This window comes from Stenella coeruleoalba, assembly GCF_951394435.1.
Source record: "Stenella coeruleoalba genome assembly, chromosome: 4".
In the NCBI taxonomy this organism is placed as follows: domain Eukaryota; kingdom Metazoa; phylum Chordata; class Mammalia; order Artiodactyla; family Delphinidae; genus Stenella; species Stenella coeruleoalba.
The window spans coordinates 99,877,093-99,901,050 of NC_137149.1; the positions used below are offsets into that span (position 1 = coordinate 99,877,093).

At 38.6% G+C, this 23,958-nt stretch overlaps 1 protein-coding gene across 2 annotated transcripts in view; it reads left to right on the forward strand.

Moving 5' to 3' along the window:
* The window catches only part of DCK (deoxycytidine kinase), a 108,068-nt gene that overhangs the window by 81,798 nt on the left and 2,312 nt on the right, over positions 1–23,958 (forward strand). The window contains exon 8 of one of the 2 annotated variants that reach the window (XM_079920099.1): positions 6,973–7,203. The exons of the other annotated variant lie outside the window; for it this stretch is intronic. The gene's annotated coding sequence lies outside the window, so the exon portion shown is untranslated. Of the gene's footprint in view, positions 1–6,972; positions 7,204–23,958 lie in introns of those variants that run through there. 2 annotated transcript variants of the gene reach the window in all.

The following is a 23,958-nucleotide window of genomic DNA, read 5'->3' on the forward strand; positions in this document are numbered from 1 at the left end:
GGTTGCTGGGAGTCAACTGCTAAGCTCATTTGAGGTTGCTCTTTAACATGGCTCAGATATCTTCACTAGATCCCAGAGGTGAATACTTGTCTTTTTTGAGCTGTTGAGTTGTTGAAGCCCAGCCCAGTTGCCTCCTGAAAGAACTTAATATTTTGGACTCAACTGAGACCCTCAACACATTTTTTTCTTTTTTTTTTTTGTGGTACGCGGGCCTCTCACGGCTGTGGCCTCTCCCGTTGCGGAGCACAGGCTCCGGACGTGCAGGCTCAGCGGCCATGGCTCATGGGCCAGCCGCTCCGCGGCATGTGGGATCCTCCCGGACCGGGGCATGAACCTGTGTCCCCTGCATTGGCAGGCGTACTCTCAACCACTGCGCCACCAGGGAAGCCCCCCTCAACACTTTTAATGCTGTTCTGATTAAGTTTTCAAACCCTCAGAACTTCTCTTCTTAGAGGTTCATAGTGCTGCAGAGACAGGCATTAGGGGGCACCACAAGATCTCAAACCTCCTTTTCTTGTCTATACATTGACCTGTCTCTTTGGATGGCTAGCTTTAGAGGCCAGTATAGCTCAGGTGTTCATCACAGACCCTGTTTTAATGCTTTCGGATTTAGTGTTTGTTTCATCCCAGGGTCTCTAGCTGGGTGCTCGAGAACTCAATACTAAGCATGTCCTTGATGACCTAAAGACCAGCAGAACTGGCTACAAGCCCAATATAGTTAGAGAAGGACCCTCATGCATAGCTGAATGCTTTTTTCACGAATCTTACATGGGAATGTTTGTCTTGAGTTCTCTTGAGAGAGAGTCAGAAGTTCACCTGTCACTTGGAACAGATTAAAGCAGAGCTAATTATTGCCCTTTAGTCTGTATTAGGGTGGGGTTGCCTATAACGCCCATATGTTTTGTACGCCATCCTCTGAGGAACTATCTGGGAGGGGCCATCTGAGATTCTAAAGTGGACTGAAGACTCTATTATCACTTAATACTTTCAAGGATGAGTATATTATAAGAGCAAAGGTTCTGCTGTTAGACAAACTGGTTTGAAATACCAGTTCCTCCTGTACTAATTGTGTAACCTTGGACAAGTTATATAATCTCTTGAGGGTCTCACTTTTCTCATTCATAAACATGTGGTAGACCTACTTCAAGGGATGTTGGGTGGGCTAAATGAAGTGACATGTATGGCATGTTGTAAGCCCTCTGAAATAATAACAGTAACATTTTTTGGTATAACTTAGTGTAAGTGTGGCACAGTATTAAGCACATTGCATGCTTTACATACAAAGAGGCTATGTTGCTATCACCAGGATCTTGCTAGCGAATAGATGAGAAAGCTGAAGCTTTTGCCTGAATCCAAAGCCTATGCTCTTACTCTTGGCCAAATAAGAGATATTTCTGTGTCATAAAGAGATATCTTTATGTAGCTCTTTCCCATAAAACTAACTACAGGAATCCTTGAGAGGAAGATGGTGTAATGACCAATCTGGCTTCCTTACCGTTTTAACTACCATTTCCCAGAGTTGGAGTAAAGCTCCCACTTAAGCTTAGATCTGGCTCAGACTCCACTTTAATCAGGGGGAATATTAGCTCTGGGCCAAGAGGCTTTTTACTGCTGAATCTGCTCTGACTCTATACCACAGTTGTGATAGAAGCCTCCATCCTGGACCCAAGTTCTAATAAACTCTCATATTTCCTCCTGGCCCCACCTTATACTCCACCCTGCACCTTAGTTCCTCAGGAGTCATTCTCCACTGATTGCTAATCCATGAAACTTCTTACCCTGATCACTCTTTTATCTAGACATCAGTTTATTCTCTGGCCAGGATACCTGAAGAGTCTGCTCAGCATTCCTTCTGTGGTATAGAAAGTGATGCTTCCTGGGTTAGCTTCTTACTTTGAAAAGACCTTTTCATTTATACATTGAAAAATATTGAGTGAACATGACTACAAGATTCGTGATCTCAAGACACTCACAAGGTCCTTTAACCACCCTCTTTTTTAGAGCCTTCTCATAGCTTGAACAAACCCTCATTTCTCCTGAGAAATAGGTCCTGGTTCTATTATTACTTCATTCTTATTTGCTTTCTGTATTATCTCCTGAACATTCAACAATCTTAGGGTAGAAAATTCTCAAGTGGTTTCTACCTGTCCCCCCTTGACCTCTGAGGGCAATGCTAACCACTGGTTCTGTCTAAAAAAAGAAGTAGAGTCGAATAAAGGTGCTATTAGCATGGGGAAAGACTCTCTCTTTTGTTTCTGGTTTGTTCTGCTCACGAGCTTAAAGGCAAAGTGTCTACTTTACTAGGAAGTTTCATCTACCAAGCAATTTCATGAAATAGGACCCAATACTTTACTTTGGCAAGGGTGGCTCCTAGCACACAGGGAAAATGCCCTGTGGATTTTTTCTTTTTGCTGATACTGGGCTCTAACAAAATGATCTTGTTACTTTTCAATATAAGAACCCTCCATGGATGTATTTGCCATATTTGTTTCCACTTTTAACAGTGTCATAGCAGGGCTCCAAAAGACAGACTTCATGCATTATGTCATTGTGGCCTTGGAATGACAGACCAGGTAGTTAATTTGATTAATGAAGGGAATGTTTAGTCACCACTTCGAATAAAAGGAAGTCAGAGAGGTCAATAAATGAACTCTTTCTGGAGGCCAGTGTTATCACCCCATTAAAATATTAACACTATCCATTCCCTGGCTGCCTCACTAATCAATTCTTTTTTTATATATTAATTTAGTTTTTAGGCCAACCTCTTTCCCAAAGCTTGCCCAGGCAAACGAGATAAATCACAGGTGGCAATTACATCAAATAATGGTCATGGCTAGTGTCAACTCTTGCAAAACACTAGATAGGGTCTATGGGAAAGAACTGTCCTTAGCAGGAAAAGAGAGGGGCAAACAAGGGCACACAAAGACCTTCCATCTTTCCAGTGAGAGAAATCAGCTTATAATTTAAGCTCACTCAGTTCATATTATCTCCAAGTATCTGTACAGTCAATGAGCAAAGTTCTCTTGAACAAGCATATCTCAAGGTTCACAGATTATCGAAACACTATTTCTTCTCTGTACTGATTGTATCCTTCTACCTTTGTCACAGTGATTCACACTTCCTTGCCTGTGAAACTGGATTTTCTATTTTGCAGCAAGGGAAGGAGGCTGGTGGGGTATTTGGGGGGCCAGAAAAAAGGGTACAGGTAAAAAAAAAATCAGTGAGTTGATGATTGATTCATTTTTCTTTATTTAACACAAGTTTGGAGGGAAGTGGTGGTAAATCTACTTCGTCAAGCTAAACTGCTTCTTTTGGGGATAATAGAGGTGCTTGATTTTCTGTTTCCCTTTTCTTGGATTTTCTAGTAAAATATTTTAAAATGGGTTGTTTTTGAACCCATCATAGCATCCAATGATAATAAATAAAATCTATTAATGACCTCCAAATTTATATCTCCAAGTTTGACTTTTCTTTGATCTCCAGACTTCTATATTTAATTGACTTGGCTTTCCATATGGATGTGTAACAGACATCATAAACACATTGTTTTTTGTTTTGTTTTTTTGCGGTACGTGGGCCTCTCACTGTTGTGGCCTCTCCTGTTGCGGAGCACAGGCTCCACACGCGCAGGCTCAGCAGCCATGGCTCACGGGCCCAGCCGCTCCGCGGCATGTGGGATCTTCCCGGACCGGGGCACGAACCCGCGTCCCCTGAATCGGCAGGCGGACTCTCAACCACTGTGCCACCAGGGAAGCCCAACTATTTTTTTTTAAGAGACTTACATGGGGGGTTGGGAATTGTGTGTGTTCTGTTGTTAACAAGAAGTCTTTCTCTTCATCTCCTTTCAAATTTCTCCTTTCACATTTCTCTTACTCTTCTTCCTTCTCCTTTATGTCTGCTCTCTCTCTCCTTCCTCTGCTCTTCTTGTCCTCTTTTCATCCTCCTCACCTCTGCCTGCCATCTCCCCAACTCTCCCCGGTGTTGGCGGTTGATGACAATCAATGAGTAATAAGCAGTTGGAGAGATGAATTTCAAAGTCAACTGTGAGAAACCAAACCACGCACCATAGTGATGCTTTTCCTTCCTCTCTCCTTGCACTTCTCCTCTGCATGAACCGAGGACTTGGGTTTTTCTGCCAGTGCCCTGTGATGGAGTGGAGCAGGAGAAAGAGGAAAAAGTAAACAAACGGGGCTTGACTTAATCACACCAGGAGTTCATTTGTCAGAATACCAAGTTAATTTATAGCCTTGTGACACGGAACATCATGTTTCAGGACGTGGGATTAAATCAAGTAGGATCTCATGGTTTTTCAGGTATGGTCTTTCTGAGGAGGGGGACTGAAAGGGCGCTGCAGCCATCTGTCTGCATTGTAGCCAGAAAAATCGCTGTTTTCCACAGTTCTAAGGCAGGGTTTGTTTTGCACATGCCTGGTAAAGCACTGGTCTGTCCCAGTGGCCTGAGGGAGGACTGAGTACTTCCAATAAGCAGTGACTCGAGAGGTAACTAGGTTGGTCTCGAGAAAGCCCTGGGCCTGACCCATGTGAGATTCTATACTTTCTTCCATTTTCCTCCTTACTTTCTGCAGTTCAGATAAGAGACTAGATTCAGAAACTTATTTCAGAAGGCCGGGAGGGGAGGCTCATGGAATCACAGGAGCTTAGGACTAAAAAGGACTTTAAAAGTTTTCACCCTCACTGCTGACTGATGCACCTTCCTTCCTCTCTGCTTCTGCCCTTTATCTGAACTGTGACAGGGTCCTGAGATAGCACGTCCAATATTTGTAATTTCATAGACAGTTCTTCTACCTATTGAGTCAACATCCCTCTTGTGCCTAAAGTTTTCCCATTGGCCCTTCTTAGTGCTCTTCTGAGACCCTGTGAAACGAGTCTTGGGTCAGTCTAAAAGGAAATAGGGTCTCTCAAGACCCTCCAAAGGAATGACTCTCCTAAGGTCCTCAGTAGAAATAGCCTCAACCCTGGAAGCTGGGATTGAAGGAAGTGGTTGAAGCAAGATGCACCATAAGCTCAGTGAGTGTAGTCAGAATGGTAAAATTCTCTTTGTTGAGTTTTCTCACTATTAATTCTTTAGAAGGTGGCATGGAGGCACTCTTTACTATTACTATTATTAGTTTAAAACTAAAGGCCTAAAAATTGATGCAACACTAAGAAAAGAATTACATGCAGGTTCTCTCCTCCAAATGATAGTCTTTTTCTGGGCTCTCTTCTGATATGATTTAGGGCATTGGTTCAAAAAGGACATAGAAATAAGACACAGCTGTTTTCTAGCAGAGAATAGGAAGTCCTAAATCTTGTGTGTTAAAAGCAGGGAGTGTGAGAGCATTAAATTCCTTCAGCTCATGGATTATACTAGAGAGGAGACCTCTAAGCTTCTTTCAGGTGTGAGTCTGAAATTCTTTAAGTACTCGTAAGTATGGAGATACTTTCTGTTCTGTTTCTCATTATTTATTTGTTCAGCAAATGTTTATTAAGCACCACTCACATGTCAGGTACTGTGCTCCAAATGGATGGAGGTGGGAGATGGGCAATTTTTTCTTGTTTACCTTCTGAAGCTTAACTTGGGACGAGTTTTGTCAATTCTGCTGATAGGTTTGGATGAGATTTGCTGTTCGCTAATGGCTTTTCTCTTCCTATCACTATGAAAATGCAGTGGGGCCAGAGTTTTACTGGCCTACTTTCAAAGATGGCATTATTTTTTGATTCATCAAATGGAGCCCCTAAATCCAATTAGCCATCTGGTTTAATTTAATGGTTCATAAATTTAAGTGTGAAATATATATTTATATTACCTGCTTACAAATACTTATCTATAGTATATCTTCATAAGACCATTTTTTATACTTCAATACCCTTTAAATTTTGTGCTTGAAAAAGAAAATGCGTCGTTAATCTTGAGTATCATTATAAAAATAAATGTTGAGCCCTGACAATCCTAGGAGTGTCCAAGCAATGAGTTTCTGTACACAGTGATGTTGCCTAGGGAAACAGAGAGTATCTGAGAACTGAGAAACCAGTTTGGCTGAGGGTGGGAGGGGGAAGCTAGCCACTAGGGTCTGGGGAGAACCAAGAACCATACGGTAAGATGTGGCTGGGAAAACAGATGCCCTTCTCATACATGGAGATGGTCGGCAAGTTGCCTTCCTCTGGGAACCAAAGTGTAGGTTCAGCCAGAAATAGTGGTATGTAAACACCCCGATTCCCTCATGTGCACGCAGAGAACTGAGCCAGTAAATACATAGGACTTTTTTTTTAGTCCACAGTAGGCAAATGAAAGCTCAGTTAAGTGTGTTACCTAAATGGAAAGGTAAATTCAATTTGCAAAATGCTGTAAAGGTCCTGCCATTCAGCAGGACTAGCAGAAGAGATAATTTAAAAAATGAAATCCTTTTCCTTATTGCATCAACGGCTTTCCACTAGCAATTCTTTAAATAAGTGTGCAGAGAGGGGAATAGGGGAAGGATAGGTGTGGGTGCATTGGGGGGTGTGGAGAAGGCAACCTGAATTTCCCTTTTGGCAGCTTGCTTTGTCCTTTAGGTTGGTAAGTGCTCTGGGACCACTCTCTCTGGCTTTAGCTGACCATCCTTTTGCATCAGCTCTCCTCATTTTTCTTCTTGTATTTTTCTTCTAGCTTCTCATAAGTCTAAAGGAATGTGGGGATGAGGGTAGAAGAAGAGTTATGGTGTGATTCAGGTGTGTCAGAGAAATATTTTGCTGCTTGAAAGTCCATGCCCCAAATTGTTCTTATATGATTATATTTCATTCCTAGTTGTGGGGAGACGGAATACCCTGTACTATCTAGTACAGTAGCCACTGGCCCCATGTAGCCATCCAAACACTTAACATATGTGACTAAAAAACTGCACTTTTAAAAAGAAATTTAAAAAACTAAAAAAATACAAAAGCAAAAGAAAAGTTTAAAAAAACCCTGAAATTTTAATTTAATGATACATTTTAGAGGAATGAAGAGAGAAGATGTTTGTACAAGGAAGGGTGCTGGAAAGAGTTATCACAAGAGCACCTGACCCTCCAGTGTACAATCAACAAAGAATCTGGGTAAGTTTGTTAACAGTTAGGGTTAATAGAATTGGAAAATCACTATGAAAATGTATACTGGACTTGATTAAAGGGAAAATAGAAAGAGAATAATAAATAATAAATATTCTCTCTCAATAGAAATGCTAAAATACATTAGTGACAATGTCAGGAAGACAAAGGTCATGTTGGTACATATTATAGATTAAGAAGAAACTGGAAAAAAATGAAATCTATGCCAATTAAAGGGAGAGTAGTTGTAAATAATCAATCATTTATTATTTCTTATATTTGTGAAGGAAAATTGGGTGATCCATGCTCTGGAAAAGATTGATATATAAGTCCACTTTTGCATCATTTTTAAAATGAAAACAATTGGATTTCATCTATATTTTATTTCATTCTTATAAATTGCCAAAGGCTGGAGTGTGGCCTAAATTTTTAAACTGTGGGTTGCAACCCACTAGTGGGTCACAAAATCAATTTAGCGGGTGACAATGAACATTTGAAAATAGAATAGAATAGAAACTCTCAGAGTGCATTTCATAGGATAAGAGACTTGGTTTGTGTGTGTGTGTGTGTGTGTGTGTGTGTGTATGGTTGAAAAAGTTTGAAAGCCACCAACCCATATGACTTCTCATAAATCCTTCCAGTTCTGGTGTATAACAACTCTGTATGTTAAACACGTTGAGTTCTGTAGATGGGAATTGTTTTGTAGGATTTCAGGTAATTCTTCCATCTGGGAATAGCACTAGTTTTTGTTGAATGGAATTTGACTTAACGTGTCTCTCCACTTTGGACAAAACGCAAAAAGAGAGCGTTTAATTATTAAAGAACCAAATAAGGAATAAACACTGTTGGTCTCATCTTGAAGGCAGTCCAAAAATATGGAGCTGGTGGCTATCATTTAGGGGAAACTCCATCATATGAAAATATTTCTGCTATATTTCTCTGCATGAGTTTACAGAATTATCCATTTAATTGGAGGCATTCTAAATACATGAATTAGGATAAAAATATGTGATTTTTAAAAAGAGTACATTTGGTGTTACAGGTATTGGAAGCATTTATTTGCATTTCTTGGTTATATATATGCATAAACTTTGCACATCATGATTCTTTACAGAGCAGTTGGTGCAGAATTTACAAGAATACACATGATCTCTGCTGGCTTTTCACACACTAATTTAATAAAAAGGAGCTCAAGTCTATCCTTCATTGTTATGTTTCTTTGTTATTATCCATAAAAGCCCAGTTTTGGACTTGTGGGAATGATGAGGCACTGTGTAAACAGGCCAGTTCTGTGGCATGTAATTCCACAGAATGCTGCCAAAGAAGCTGTGGTGGAGGGAAGCGAGTTAGTTTCCTAATAGCCTGTTCTACTTGTGCGTCGGTCAGAGATTTTGGTGAACCTCATGAAGGACTCTTGACACCTGACCACAGTTGGGTGAGGTGAATTTTTTCTTTTTTTTTGATCTGTAGCCTTAACAAAATTTCATTACTCTGATGAATTTTCACTTTGTGCAGTTATGTGCACACCTCACGTATATATAACATGTTTTTGGTATGTCTTATGGTGTTTGACCATACTATGCTCACAAATCTTGCAAGTAAAAATTATAGGACTTTTACCACAACTGACTCTGATACGACCAAACGTATTCGTATAAAAACAGTAAAATTATACCTTGAGAGAAGTTGGCTTATGTCCAAACAAGGACACATATAGTGATTCTGTAGGCAGCTGATATAAAAATACCTTATCAAAAGAAAATAACAGCCCTTGACACAATATGAGGCTTACCTTATAGTGAAGCCATCTTTGCTACCTTTGCTACCTCTAGTATTCTCCTATGGATTTCTCACATTTCATCAGCAGTTGTTTTTGGCCTCATTTTAGCAATGCTGAGGCAACATTTCCTTTTTACTCCAAACCCTTAACCGCTTTAATTAATAGTACTTATTCAGCTCATGCTTAGCAGTTTTATTTTTGCAAAGCAATTTATAATCATTTTTATTAGTTATTCTAAATTGAGATTTAGAATGGAATGTCATAAAGAAAATGCTTCATGTTTGAGAAAGGAGACTATGCCTACCCAGCGTTTGTCTAAATAGCATAATTACGGTGGCATTACTCATAGCTTGTTAATTATTTATTCCTTAATCTGTAGATGTAAATACCCCACACTCCAACCTGCAATTATGAAAGGTCTACAAACCTGAATTGTGACATTCAACTGATATCTGTAAGAATTCTTGAGGTAAAGTTGAGTATGTGTCTATGGCTAAAACACTATTAAAGCAAAAGGAAGTTGGAGTAATGATATAAATTATTAGACACTAATGACAATCCAAATTTAGTAGTAATGCTGCCATGCCATTAGAATTCAAGAGTATCAAATAATACAACTTTTAATTATATAAAAGTAATACATATTAGTAGAATATATATTAATGTGTTTGTTATAAATCAAACTGATAATTGGAAAACATGTTTTCACATGATATGAATCAATATTGTCATTGGAATATTTATTTTTGAATGGAATTTCTAGATTTTGCATACCAAAAGGACACAAAATTAGCATAAGCAATATGTTAATGACTTTGCATTTACTACTTTTGCATACATTACAGAGTTCAGTGTACAAATTCAAAGCTGTGAATTAGGCAGTTTGAAATTAAATGTAATGTTCTAATTACATTAACTCAGTACACAACTTTCAACCAACTTTTGATTATTCAGAGACCTTCTAATCTTTGGATTATGTGTACCTCAGTTTGCCTTTTGCACCTGCTTTTTGGATATTACTCTACACATGTAAGAATTTTTATAAGAGAAGGCCTCCAGAAGGGAAATGTGGAAAAACAGTGACCACCTTCCTTGCTTACTGGTATCTCTGTTAAGGAGGAATGGCGGCAGGAGGAAAACAGGACCAACTAGGAAACCTTATATGCCAGAGAAACTGGCACCCTCTGATTCAGAGACATTTTTTCAGAATTTAAATGTAATTTTCAGACTATGGAATGATGAAAATGAATTTCATGAAAAGTTTTCTTTCCCTGGTTACCATGGTGTTTGTAAGAGAAAGAAACTATAAACAACAACCTAGGTTTATGGGAAAAGAGCCAATTAAAAAATTGGAATGCCAGGCAAACACATCCTTGATTCTGTCTTTTTTTTTTTAGGAAGGAGTAAAATAAACATGTAGCCACACAGCGTCTGCATAGATATTAAATATGATAAAAAGATTTACGAATGTACAACTGTGACCTGAATGAAAGGGCATGTCTAAACATAATGAATCCAATTTCCTGCTTACACTGGCAGAGAAACCAACTACTGTGCCTAAAAGAAATAGTTTAGTTTTATTAGCTAAATAAACAGACTAATCACCTCTGCTCCCACTTACCCAAAGCTTTTTTACCAGAAAGCTGGGATACCAAAGCTGGGATGTTTCTCAAGGGCAAACTACAGATTTTAAACGCTGAATTGAGGTTTTAAATGCACCAAAATTCAAGTGGTGGTTTCCATGGTGACCTTCTCACAGCCACTTACTTGGAATGGCAAAGCACCTCCCCTTAAATATGAGTCCCTAAGTCCCTTTAGCCCTGTAGCAATGTGCTGAAAAAGGAATAGCTGGCTTGGAGAAGGGTATTTGGTGTTGGCAGGCACTTCTTGTGTCAATATGGATTCTGATTCCTCATCAGACTTGATTCTAGGGATTCTGCTCAATCTCTATCCCTTTTTGCCCCCCGTGGTGTTCTGGGTCAGGGCAGAGGGAGAGTATGGGTAAAGTGTGGGCGGGCCAGTAAGAGATGAGTTAGCTTGTGTGTGCTTCTCAGATTGCAAGAATCCAGAGGGGAATCTGATGTGAATTGGAAAACGGAGTCCTGAAGTAACATGTTCCATTATTTTCACCTGGGAGATCTTAAAAGTCCAGTGTTTTTACCCAGGAAGCACCTGGGTGAATTTCACAGTACCTCATGTGTAATTTATTAAAAATATACATATATAATAAGAAGCTAAATAAAAATGAGATATAACTTTAATTATAAAAGAAAACTATAGATACAAAATGTGTGTGTATAGTTATACATCTATGTCTATATAATGAAAATATATATATGACTTTCCTGTACTGCTAAATGATGATCAGTAAGCCTCTCTAAAAATCTGGGTAGTTTTCCAATTCATTTGGTTTGAATTTTCTATCGTATTAGAATTCAAAAAAGAAAGATGTGGATTTCTGCAGTTTGGAATCTATCATAATAATAGCTAACATTTATTGAATGCTTCCTATGTACCACACCTTCTGAGTACTCGACATCTATTTATTTATTTATTTGTTTGTTTGTTTGTTTGTTTATTGGCCAAGCCCTGAGGCATGTGGGATTTTAGTTCCCTGACCAGGGACTGAACCTGTTCCCCCTGCATTGGGAGCACAGAATCTTAACCACTGGAGAGCCAGGGAAGTCCCTACATCTATTTAATTCATGTAATTTTTACAATAACTAGATGAAGTAGATACTTTTTACTAATGTAGAAACTGAGCCTCAGAGCAGTTAGATAACACTGGCTAAGGTCAAGTAGGTAGTAATGAATGTGCCAGGATTTAAACCCATATAGTTTGATTCTAGAGTTGAGTCCTAACCATGACCCAGTACTTCCTCTTTCTTACTGATATCTATTTGAAAAGAATTAAACACATTCCCTATTGTTTTATGTTATACATATGTCCAGGTAAGTGTGAACTCTCAGCATTTGTTTTTTCTTTTTTCCCCAAGAACACAGGGACAGCCATAATAAATGTCAAATTTTACTCGATGCCATTTTTTGGGTGCTTGATAAAATTGTAATTCTTCTGCTATATATTGAGCTTTGCTCACGTGGAGCTCCATTTTATTTCTATAGCTCTTTAATAGGAAGCAAAGGAACGCTCACCTTACATATTCAGAAACCAGCTTAAATCATGGGAGGAAACCCAAAATGGGGGGATGGATGGGGCAGAGGGAAGGGAATGTAATGTCATTAGTATCGTAAGATGGAAGACAGCATAGATGAAGGAAGAGGTAGAAGTTAGGAGCAGACAGAAAGGAAGGGAGCTATGAAAAAACAAAAAAAACCTTGGTCTAAACAAAGTACATAAATGAAAGTGGTTTGACAAAAATATACAGACTAGGAACACAGTGTCCATGGCTTAGAATATATCTTTTTACCACATTTGAAAAGTCAAAACAACAGCACAAAAACAATCCTGATAATTAGAAAAGAAAAAAACAAGGTGGCGGAGGGCTTTGACTAATTTTTCCTTACTGGCACACTCTCCTTTCATATACTGGCTAGATGTTACAAATGAGGCTTTGATGAACTCTGAAGGAAGATCTATATTTTGAAGAAGTAGTACCTTCGATAATAAGTATTTGCCCTCCAGATAAATATAAAAATCCTAGGATTGGGACTTCCCTGGCAGTCCAATGGTTAAGATTCCGCATGCTTCCACTGCAGGGGGCAGGGGTTTGATCCCTGGTGGGGGAACTAAGATACCACATGCCGCATGGCGTGGGCCAAAAGAAAAAAAAAAAAATTCTAGGACTGCCTAAAACTGCAAAGAAACCATACTTCTGCAGTATTGGTTAGGGCTCTGTGCCTGAGGCGGGGATTGTGTCTATCAAGAGGCAGAAGAAGAGACTTCAGTGTTTCCAACTGGAATTTCTTTCTCTTACAAAGGTGAAAACATGAGTGAGCCATAGGGTTCTGACAGAAACATCACTCTGAGCTCTTCTCCACAAAACAAATAAGCCTCTCAGTGTGCATTAAATAAACAATTTGTGTGATTTCCCTGAAGGCAAGTACAGTGTTACAGGCTGTGAAAAGGTATCATGCGGCAGTATGATTATTTCATTAACTTACTATACAAGAGCATTTATTGCCCCACCCAAGCATCATCATCTGTCTCCCACTGTTGGGTTTTACTGAGAGGATGACGTCAGTGGCAGGGAATGTGGAGATAGGAAAGATGTCTTCAGTTGCCATCCCATTAGGTATAGAGGTGATAGCTCACCGGATTTTCATAGAGCAGATCTCCTTCTATTCTGTCAATGACGACTGTTGTCTAATCCAATTAATAAATTGCCTATTTGTATATTTCTTTAGTATCTATTTTCCATAGGAACTCTACAGTAAGCTCCATGAGGACAAGGACTTTGTCACGTCTTGTTCACTGTTGCTTATTCCCACTGCTGAACCTAGTGTTTGACACATAAACTGTATAAATTGTTGAGTGAACAAAAAAACAAAGTTCAGAGTGAAAAGCAAAAAACTGAGCAGGAGTGTGGCAGTTATAGACTCTAGGTCTAACGTTGTGTTAGGACACATTTATAGTGACTTTTTAAGACATGTAGGAAAGACAACCATGATAATATGGGAGAGAATAATGTCTACTCTCATGGATTATTTAATTCTGTTCTCAGAGTTTAAGAAAGTAATAAAAACGTATAGAAATAAATCTGTTTCTCTCTTCTCTAACTCTGACTTTACTCCCACTCCAATCTACTAATTGAGAGTGGGACTACAGTGAGGTTTGCAGTTCTATAGGAAATAAGAGGATGAATTTAATAGTGAAGACTCTTCCAGTGCTTATTTTCATGCCAAGCAGTGGCCTTAAATCAGCCAACGTCACTTTAAGGAGATAACATTCTTGCTCACTCAATAGAACATAGATTGAGGCATTCAATATGTTTGATGGGCCAAGAAGATTATTTAATAGTATTTTGGCTCTATAATTGTCGTTTCTTTGCATGGTTACTGAGCTACTAGAAATACCCCCACCTTTACCACCTGCACTGAGAGCCCACCATCACCCTAATAATAGAAGTTACCCCGAGAATAAACAGTAGAGTGAAGCTTCAAACCCAGATTGGTCTGACTCCAAAGCTCATGCCCTTTCCTGTTTGACTGTTATTACAAAGCATAGTCTTTTTAGGCAGATCTTCCAATAAGGAATAGAACAGTTACATCCCATTTGATACCACCACTGTCAGGTAAGTGCATGATTGTTAACCAGATAATTCCCAGGTTTTAGTGGTCTTAGTTCAAGGCTGAGTGGCAGAACACCTGAGTTCAGTCCCTACGGACCTTGCCCTGATCCCTTGTCTTTATCTTTTATTTTTTTATTTTATTTTATTTATTTATTTTTTACATCTTGATTGGAGTGTAATTGCTTTACAATGGCGTGTTAGTTTCTGCTTTATAACAAAGTGAATCAGTTATACATATACATATGTCCCTATATCTCCTCCCTCTTGCGTCTCCCTCCCTCCCACCCTCCCTATCCCACCCCTCTAGGTGGTCACAAAGCACCGAGCTGATCTCCCTGTGCTATGCGGCTGCTTCCCACTAGCTATCTATTTTACGTTTGGTAGTGTATGTATGTCCATGCCACTCTCTCACTTTGTCACAGCTTACCCTTCCCCCTCCCCATATCCTCAAGTCCATTCTCTAGTAGGTCTGTGTCTTTATTCCAGTCTTTTAAATGGAGTCGTAGTTCATGAGAATTGGTGTGAATCATAAAGGACTGCAGAGCACAGGCAAAAGTAAAAGTAGATTAGTGGATTAGCTCAAGAAAGAATTATAGATTATTACTCTGAAAGAGCATTTTACCATTGTGCTTGATTTTGGATCAAAACTTGGAAAGACAGAGGAAAAGCAAAATAAGTCTACCATATATAGTGAAAATTTCTTTATGTAAAATTAGGAAGACAAGGCACTCAAGCATTCATCAGACACATTTATTTGATATTTCAGCTCCATTTATTTTTTTCACCTACTCTATTGCTCCTGATTTTGCTGTTTACTACTTTTGGTAACATTCTTTTTCAACTGAAACAGTGTTCCTAAAATTGTTCTGTGGTTCTTTATCAGGAATGATTCAATCTTTGACGGAGACCATGGGGTCAGGGAGCTAGAAATCAGAGTCATAGAGGTACAAGGGAGATGACTTTTTAGAAAGTGATTAGTAACACAAACTGGGAGGAAAAAAAATAAAATGAAGCCAGGTTGACTACATCAGATGCATCATTTAGCCAAAGGAGTAGAAATACTTTATAAAGGTATTATTTTAATCTACCATTTTCTGTCAGTTTTACTTAATAGTGAGACTGGTTAGGGTGTGGGCTTAACTTTTGTTATTCTAGTTTTATTAGGTTCTCTAATTTAAGTAAAATGGGAGTGTCCACTTCATTGTGTGGATATTAGTGCCTCTGAGCAGTGTACCCGCCCCCATCAGCCACATCAGCCATCATTTTAAATTTAAATGTATCTACACAAGGTAATAGAATGCTTTGCTAAATAGTTTGAATTAGTATTTTCACACCTCCCTCCAACTCTAAAATGCTAGGTATAGTCTTTCGGTCTGTTTCTTTCTGCTGTGGTGTCCCAGAGTGGTTTTGTGGCATTCCAGTCATGGATGTAATATGATAATTGACTTGTCTCAGTTGGCTGCAAGAGTGGAGGTTGGCTGAGTGAGGTGGCATGGTATAGTCTGCAATAAAACAAAACAAGAGGTATAAAGAGACACTAACAAGACTTGAAAGATCTTTTCATAAATAAACATGTTTACATTCCAGTATATCTTATTAATGTAGCTTGCCTTTAGTTTCAGCCAGGGGTTGGCAAAGTTTGGTCTTCTGTGGCCAGATCCAGCAACACCCATTCATTTGCACACCCATTCATTTGCATATTGCCCACAGCTGCTTTCTCACAACAATGGCAGAGTTGAGAGTAGTTGAGACATAATCATTTACTAACTGACTCTTTAAAGAAAAAGTTTGGTGACCCCTGGTTTAAAGTAATTTCTTATCCTATTTCTTATTGGGTATACATTCATGAAATGTAACAAGCCCCTAAATTCAAACGGTTCGGAAAACAAACATATATTTGTTTTGAAGTTGTTATAGCACATCATTAAAAAAAAAAAAAAAATGACATGACCCCATAATTTCCAAAATAAAAGTTTCCATATGGCAGCCGGAACATTCTACGGCTTCAAATACTGAGTATGTCAGTTTATTTCTTTGGAAAGAAACGGGAAAAAAATATACATAAACACACATAGTTACAGTTTTATAGGGGTTTCCAGAATTTTAACACTCCAAATAGAGTATCAATATTGGTATTATCCATATGGCTTAATAGTGAAAGCAGGGAGTAGGGTCAGGATTCTTGAGTTCAGTTTATTTTGCCCATACAAGGCTAAAAGTTTCATATTGATTATGGATCTGCAAGAGTAATTAAAACTTTTTGAGGGGTAAAATATGATTAAAGACCAGCTAAAATAACTGCTATCTCAGCCATGTAATTTATTGTTAGTGCTTGCTAGTCACTCATAGGAAGGTGTGATCAGTCACTAAATATTTCTGATTGCTGTAGAGGCAAAGCAAATTGACTTTATTCACTTATAGGATGGCAGGTGCTATTTCCTGGGAAAATAATTCATTTCAAAATTTAGTACATTGTGTTAAGACAGTTTTTCAAATTAAGGTATTATTTTGAAAAAACATCCTAATATCCAAGGCCAAATTCTCCTATTTCACACTTTTTGAAAGGAAGGTAAAGAGAAAATATTGATTGTTAAGAAAAGAAAAAAATATAGAGGATTGCTTCTGAAAACATAACAACTGTGTGTTCCAATTTCCTAACCATCTGTCATACAGGAATTTTATCCATTAGTAGTCTATTCTATCTGTAGCTCCACTCATGTGACCTTAGAGATATCTGCAGGAAGACTGCTTATGAAATATAAGGGAAATCACAACATTTGAAATGTGGATATGTGCATCAGGGCTTTAAAAGGTGACTTCATTTGACTTGAGTTTTTATCAAAATTGAATATGCTTACTACCAAACTTAATTGTGCTAAGAAGAATCAAGTGCCAAGTTTACGTCTGAACTTGATTCCTTGTCTGTCCCATAGTCGCCACTAATATGGCTACTCAACCTTTATTAGAGGTAGTAAAATGAGAGTTTAAGAAACTTGTCTGGGAATTGCATACTCTGCTCGGAATGTAGTATTTAACTGTACAGGCAGCAAATTGGTCGGAGTATAGCTTATATGTATCTATTCCCCGAATGTTTGATTAACGGGCTGATCTGGGTACTATTGCTGCTTAATGAACTACCCCAACATTGAGTAGCTTGCAATAATCATTTTATTATGCTCATGGATTCTGTGAGTCAGGCTAGGGGACAGCAAGGTTGCTTGTCTCTGCCCCACACTGTCTAGGATTTCAGCTGAAAAGATTTGAGGGCTGAGATCATTTGGAGACCCCTTCGCTCATATGGCTGGGTCCTGTGCTGGGAAGACTTGGAGACTAGAACTGCCACCTGGACTGCCTACAGCTGGCTTCTTCATGTGGCTGCTCCAAGTGAATTGGCTTGGAGCCAAGCATGGCAGCTATAGGACTGTTGGATTTCTTACATGGCAGCTCAAGTCGCCAAGCATGACTATTCCAGCAAACACGGTGATAACTGCATCATCTCTTATAACACAGCCTTGAAAGCCATACAGCCTCACTTCCACAGTGTTCTGTTGGTCAAAGCGGTCCCAAGTCCAACCAGATTCCAGGAGAGGAGAGTTAGACTCTACCTCTTTATAGGGGAGTGTTAAGGTCACATTGCAGAAGAAGATGTGGAAATGGGAGATGTTACTGAGACCCTCTTTGGGAAATAGAATCTGCCGCCCTGGCCAAAGAAAAAGTGAGTACAAAATTGAGAAAATATAAGTGTTTAGTGAAATGTTAACATTTTTATGATATTGATTGTTTATTAGAATTGGGTGTCTAAACGGCATCCCAGACCTACTACATTCAAAACAGTGTTCTATATCTTCTCCCCAAATCAAAACAGTGGTTTCTGTCTTCTCCAAACTTGGTCCTCATCAGGTAACCCTGTCTTAGGAAACAGCACCATTTCCTAGCCAAAATTTAGGAGTCATCCCTGATTTTTCTTGTCCTTTCAACTCGTATATCTAATCTGTCAAGTCCACTTAGTTCTACCCAAAATGCCTCTCAAATTCACCCACTTCTCCCCATCTTTAGTGCTCTCCCCCAAATGCAAGCCATCAGTTCCTCTCTAATCCATCTCCATTTAGTATTAAGAATGAATTTCCCAAAGCCTAAATTTGATCATGTGATACCCTTGTTTACAAGTCTTCAGTAGCTTCTGATTGCTCTTAGCATATGATGTTAATTTCTTTCTGGACCTACAAAACCCTGCAAGATCTGACTCCTGCCTTCCCCAAATCTCATCCCATACCACTCTTTCCTTTGCTCATTTTGCTCTACCCTCACCAGTCTCCTTTTATTCCTCAACCCCCAAGAGTCTTTGAACCTGCTTTTTATCTGCCTGAAGTGTTTTCTTCACAGTTTTCTGCATGGCTGACTCTTAAAGTCAGCTGTTACCTCCTCAAGCCTTCTCTGATGAGCCAATCGAAAGTATTCGATCTCATTACTCTCTCCTTTATCATCATATTAATTTCTGTAGTAGAACTTAATCTATACATTTGTTTACTTGTTTATTGCCTCTCTTCACAATTAAAATTTAAGCTCCCTGAAGACAGTGGCCTTTTCTGTCTTGCTCACCCCTATTTCTTCAGTACTTCATTGGATCTGGTGCATAATAGACATTCTAAAAATGGTTTTTTTTGAAAAAAATAAACGAAAGATTGCTTAAAACAAGGAAAAATCATATGTTTAAGCCTAATTTCTCATGAAAACTTATCCATATTGTACTAAAGCCCAAGACTGAACACACAAGATGATTTTTAAATTAATAGCCACAGGAAAGTAAAAACTCACAAGTGCTTTTTGGGTTCAATCTGACCTTTCAAGGGAGATCTTACTATATTTGAAGTTGTAATTGTCATTACCTCAACTTAAGCTTCATTTATTCATGCTTTATTTTTTCATCCAGTTTTTGGTGAGAGCCTATTATATTCATGGGACTGCACTAGAGGAGATGAAGAATGTAAAAATGTGTAAGATCCATTTTCTACTCTCACAGAGGCTACAGTTTTGTGGGGGAAATGAGGAACACATACTGAAAGCCTCATTACATTGAGATGTAAGTGGCACAACCTAAATGCTCTCCGTATAGAGAAGAGAGAGGTCGTCTGTACTGAACTAATCAGAGAAGATAATATGGATCAGGTAGCACTTTAATTGGGTGTTTAAAAATAAAAAGGCTTTCAATAGGTGGAGATGGAGGTGGAGGAAAGAAATTCATTCCTCGTAAAATAAATTGGCCTGAGCCAGTAACCAGGACCAAGAAAATGAAATGCATGCTTGGGGAGTGGTGAGAAGTCCCATACATCAAGCTATGTATGGGATCAGTAGCAAATACAGCTGGTTGAAACCTGGTCAAGAAAGGTCACTGGGCTTCCCTGGTGGCGCAGTGGTTGAGAGTCCGCCTGCCGATGCAGGGGACACGGGTTCGTGCCCCGGTCCGGGAAGATCCCACATGCCGCGGAGCGGCTGGGCCCGTGAGCCATGGCCGCTGAGCCTGTGTGTCCGGAGCCTGTGCTCTGCAACGGGAGAGACCACAACAGTGAGAGGCCCGTGTAGCGCAAAAAAAAAAAAAAAAAAAAGAAAGGTCACTAACTGTAAGCTAAATAATTTGAACTTTATTCAGTAGTTGATAAAGAGCTTCGAAAGTGTTTTTGTTGTTGTTGTTTTTTCGGGAGGGTAGTAGCTTAATCAAAACAGTGCTTTAGGAAGATTCACCTGCTTTGTGTGCAGTTTAGACTGAAAATTGGGGTGGGTGGGTGGTAAAGAGCCCACACTTTTTCACCAAAGACCAAGGACCATGTAATCTTAACTTTCTCTGTGTACGTCCTAGGGGTAGATTGAGGAAACATGGTGGAGTCGAAAGAGTGGAGGTTTAGGCCTGGTTTCAGAACCCTGGCCCCATAACTTTGGTACTTGTTTCTGGGCTTCTGTTTCCTTAATTGTAAAATAGGGATAATTTTTATCTTATCGACAAGGATTAGGAAGTTCTTGACAAATGGTAGCTATTATTAATTATTGAATGCAGCACTGAATTTATTTGCTTCAACTTTAGCATTATACTGGACTACTTCTGTTTGCCTTAATTGGTAGTCTATGCTAAAGCAAGATTATGAAAGCAAGATTATGAAAGGACAGATTATGAAAGCAAGATTATGAAAGCAAGATTATGAAAGGACAGAACCACTATACCTAGTATGTAATATTTTCTTCTGTATTCTCTGAAAAATCACCTCCATCTACTTGATTACTCTGCTGTTTATTCCAAATAGTAACTGCAGCATCAGCAGAAGCTTTTGAATAGTTGTTTCTCTAAATGGAATGTCTTTTACTTTTGCCAGGATAGACAAAGTGTTAAATAAGTACTCAATACTTATTATATTTTAATTTAATCAAAGAAGCGGTAATGGAATTTGAGGGCCACTGGCTGGAGCAGCAAGAGCTGTCTAGCGCTCTTTCTTCCACTTTGTCCCTCTTTAGGGTTTATTTTAATACCATCCTTGGACTAGGATACCAGGGTATTGGTTCTAAGGCATCACTGAATCTATGAAGAAATGTGAGCACCTAGGAGTGATCTGGGGTTACTTTCCCTGGATCAAAGTTACCAAAGTACTCAAATGGAAAATTGAGAGGAAAGGAATTTACCTTTTAATTATTTGAAAATTACCTTTCTCTTTCAGTTTCTATCTTACCATTACAGATGCTAGCACAGAAGTTTCTGAACGATTTTTGCTGAATACTAACCTTTAAATTTAAGCAAGTAAGAAGTGCTGAAGGAAATTTGTTACCCATTTCTGTGTAATGCTGGATGAAATGTTCATTTTTGGTAAACAGAGGTGAAAGTCTTAAAATTTAACTTAGGGATGAAGATTGCTAGTACCAGGCCAGGGCCTAAATACCAAAACAACAATAACCATACCAGAATACCAAGAAAAAGATTTTCTTCTACCACTTATTTCAGTATGAAAAATTTTAAAGTTAAGGAGGGATGGAACAAGCAAATACCATGGTGTTATCCATTCATGAGATGTTATTAATGACCTTCAAACATATATGTTGTATGTCTATTTTGTGCCCTCTAGGGATGAGTGGCTAGAAAGCACATACATGTAATTGAAGTTAAAAGAAAATAGCACAAAAAAATCTCATTTTAAATAGTTGTGATTTAAAAGCAGCCATGTTAAAAAAGAAAATAAAACCAAACTATGGTGGCTTCAACTTCCAAACATTCTGGTTTTGGATAGCTGAGTTCTCAGAAAGTATATGCAGGTGTTGATATTAGCGTACATGTGCTCTGTCAGGTTCAGTTGAAATTGGAGAAGTAGATATAATTGAAGTATCATATTGTGTGGATTTCCCCAACAATTAGCCAACTCTCTGGATCAGATGTTTAAGTTCACAGAAAAAGACCAACCCCCAACTCCAAACTTCCGCTAATTTTGAGGAAATCTGAAACAGAGTTGACATGTAAGAAGATGTATGGAGTTCTGGTATTCACGTTGCTTCTCTTGATGACGGGAGTGATAACATTACTAATAATAGGGTTATTATGAAGATGGAGTTCATTTATCTTAAGTAATTAGAACAGTCCCTGGAACGTGGTAATGGCTATGTAAGTGTTGGCTATTAGCGGCATTAGCATGTATTAGTATTGTTAGTGGGGCTATCAATATTTTCATCGCCAGATAGCAGAAACTGTCAATAGAGAGCCCATTTCATGTGAATTTTCATAAGCAGAAGGGCAATTCTGGAATTGTGCTGACATAAGAGTGTAACACCTATTAACTGGGTTTAGGAAGATGGAACCAAATTCAGGCTCCACACTCCTTTTTTTCTAGCTGTATCTCTTAAAACTTGTGTTTATGCCAAAAGAGATTGTCCTCACTTAAAGTTAGTCTCGATGACCACATCATTAAAAAAAAAATACACTGTGATCAATCAACTGGAAACCACAGATCTTAATTATGCAAAAAGGAAAATATGCCCCAATATTAGCAGTCTTCTCTGAAAGGGGATATTTCTCACTGCCATTCCATCTATTTTTCTCTGTTGCACAACTTTTTTTATAATGAAACTATATTACTATCATAACAGAAAAAAGCAACAGATTTTCATTTTTGAAAACCAACAGCTATAATCAAAGGTACAACAAGATGCCCAATAAAACATTACTTTAAAATTTTGTACTGTATTTTTATATGCCAAGGTGCAAGAAAAGCAGCAATATTCTTTTGAAGATCTTCTCATCCCACAACACTAACTTGAACAAAGCCCAGGTGGGTAGTGAGCAAACACTGTCAGCACTGAACAGCATCCAATAACTATGAAAGGGTTCAGACATTCCAGTCGTGTCATTGGTGTTGCAGTAGCCTCTGTTTCATTGTTTGTAAGGATATTAATCTTACTATCAGAAGGGTTTCTGTGAATTATATATTACAATAATATACAATATATAATTATACAGTACTTGTATGGAAAATAGTTATAGGCAGGTAAATGAGATTATTTATATATTTTAATTCAAATTTAAATTAAAAAATAAGCAATTGATCCACATGGCTCAAAATTCAAAAAATTACAAAGGATACAGTGAAAAGTCTTTCTCCCTATGCCTACCCCACAATCACCTAGTTCCTTTTCCTGGAGGCAAATACTGTTTTTAGTTGCTTTTATATCCTTCCAGAGATGTTTTGTGCACATGCAAATAAATACATAGATATAGTCTACAAGTTATAGATTAGGAAGAATGATGTCTTAAGGAATTTGTGGAGCCTGAATCTGTTGTAATAGAAAAGTATTCTGGTTGAGTAAGGGTCTCTCTTTTTAATGTTCCAAAAAGAGTGGATGCAATTGATCATTCTATGAGTAATTACCGAGTTCCTACTATGTGTAAGACTCGTGCCAAATGCTGTTTGTCCTGTCAAGTTGCCTTTAAAATTTTTCATATGTATTCATCTTGTCATTCAGATCTGTGTGCTCAAACATCACCATGTCAGAAAGGCCTTCCCTAATACCCACTTGCAAACAGCTCTCCCTCACCCTCTCACTGTGTTTTGTTTCTTCTGGAGCTAAGGTGATTCTATAACTTCTCACCAATTTCTCATTTGATAATGAAATGGAGTGCTATTATCATTACACAGGGATAAAAGGGTAAACTGGAACTATAAACTGGGATGGTTGGCCACCCTATTTATACCGTTTATTACGTCACAGCATTTTGCATTCCAAGGGAATAGAGATTATCTTGTCTATTTATTGATATTTGTCCACTTGTAATCTCCATGAAACCAGGACTTTGCTTGTTTTAGGAACCCATCACCTGGAAGAGTCCTGGACACACAGTAGGTGCTTGATAAATATTTGTGGGCTGAATGGGTAACCCAATCATGCTTCATGTTCTGTGTAGAACTGAGCATCTTTTGGTCAGCAAGGGGAAACTGAAAAGTCATAAAGGGCAAATTTGCTCAGAATGTGTCCTCCCTCAGGATAGGGGGAAAAAGAAGAGGCAACTTTTAATATTCAAATTTCAATATCTTGCAGCATTTCGTGTAAAGAGATCTGTCTTGCAGATGTGCACTGGAAGTGTCAACTGTTTGGTTATTTGCAGGGAGATGGGGGGTGTTGTGGGCTGCAGGATAGGCCTGGTCTGGGGAGTAGACCAATGGGATGAGAATGGTCATGGACCAGTTTGATCCAGTGGTTGGTTAATCTGTAGAAGACCTGTCTCCACACAGTGGAACAGCTATGTCCATGTGACTCAGTCCATAGGAGAAAAGGAAGAGCAACTTCAGAGCAAGCAGCCTGCCATCTGGGCTTATTCATCCTCCAGGAGGTGGGAGGCCAGCAG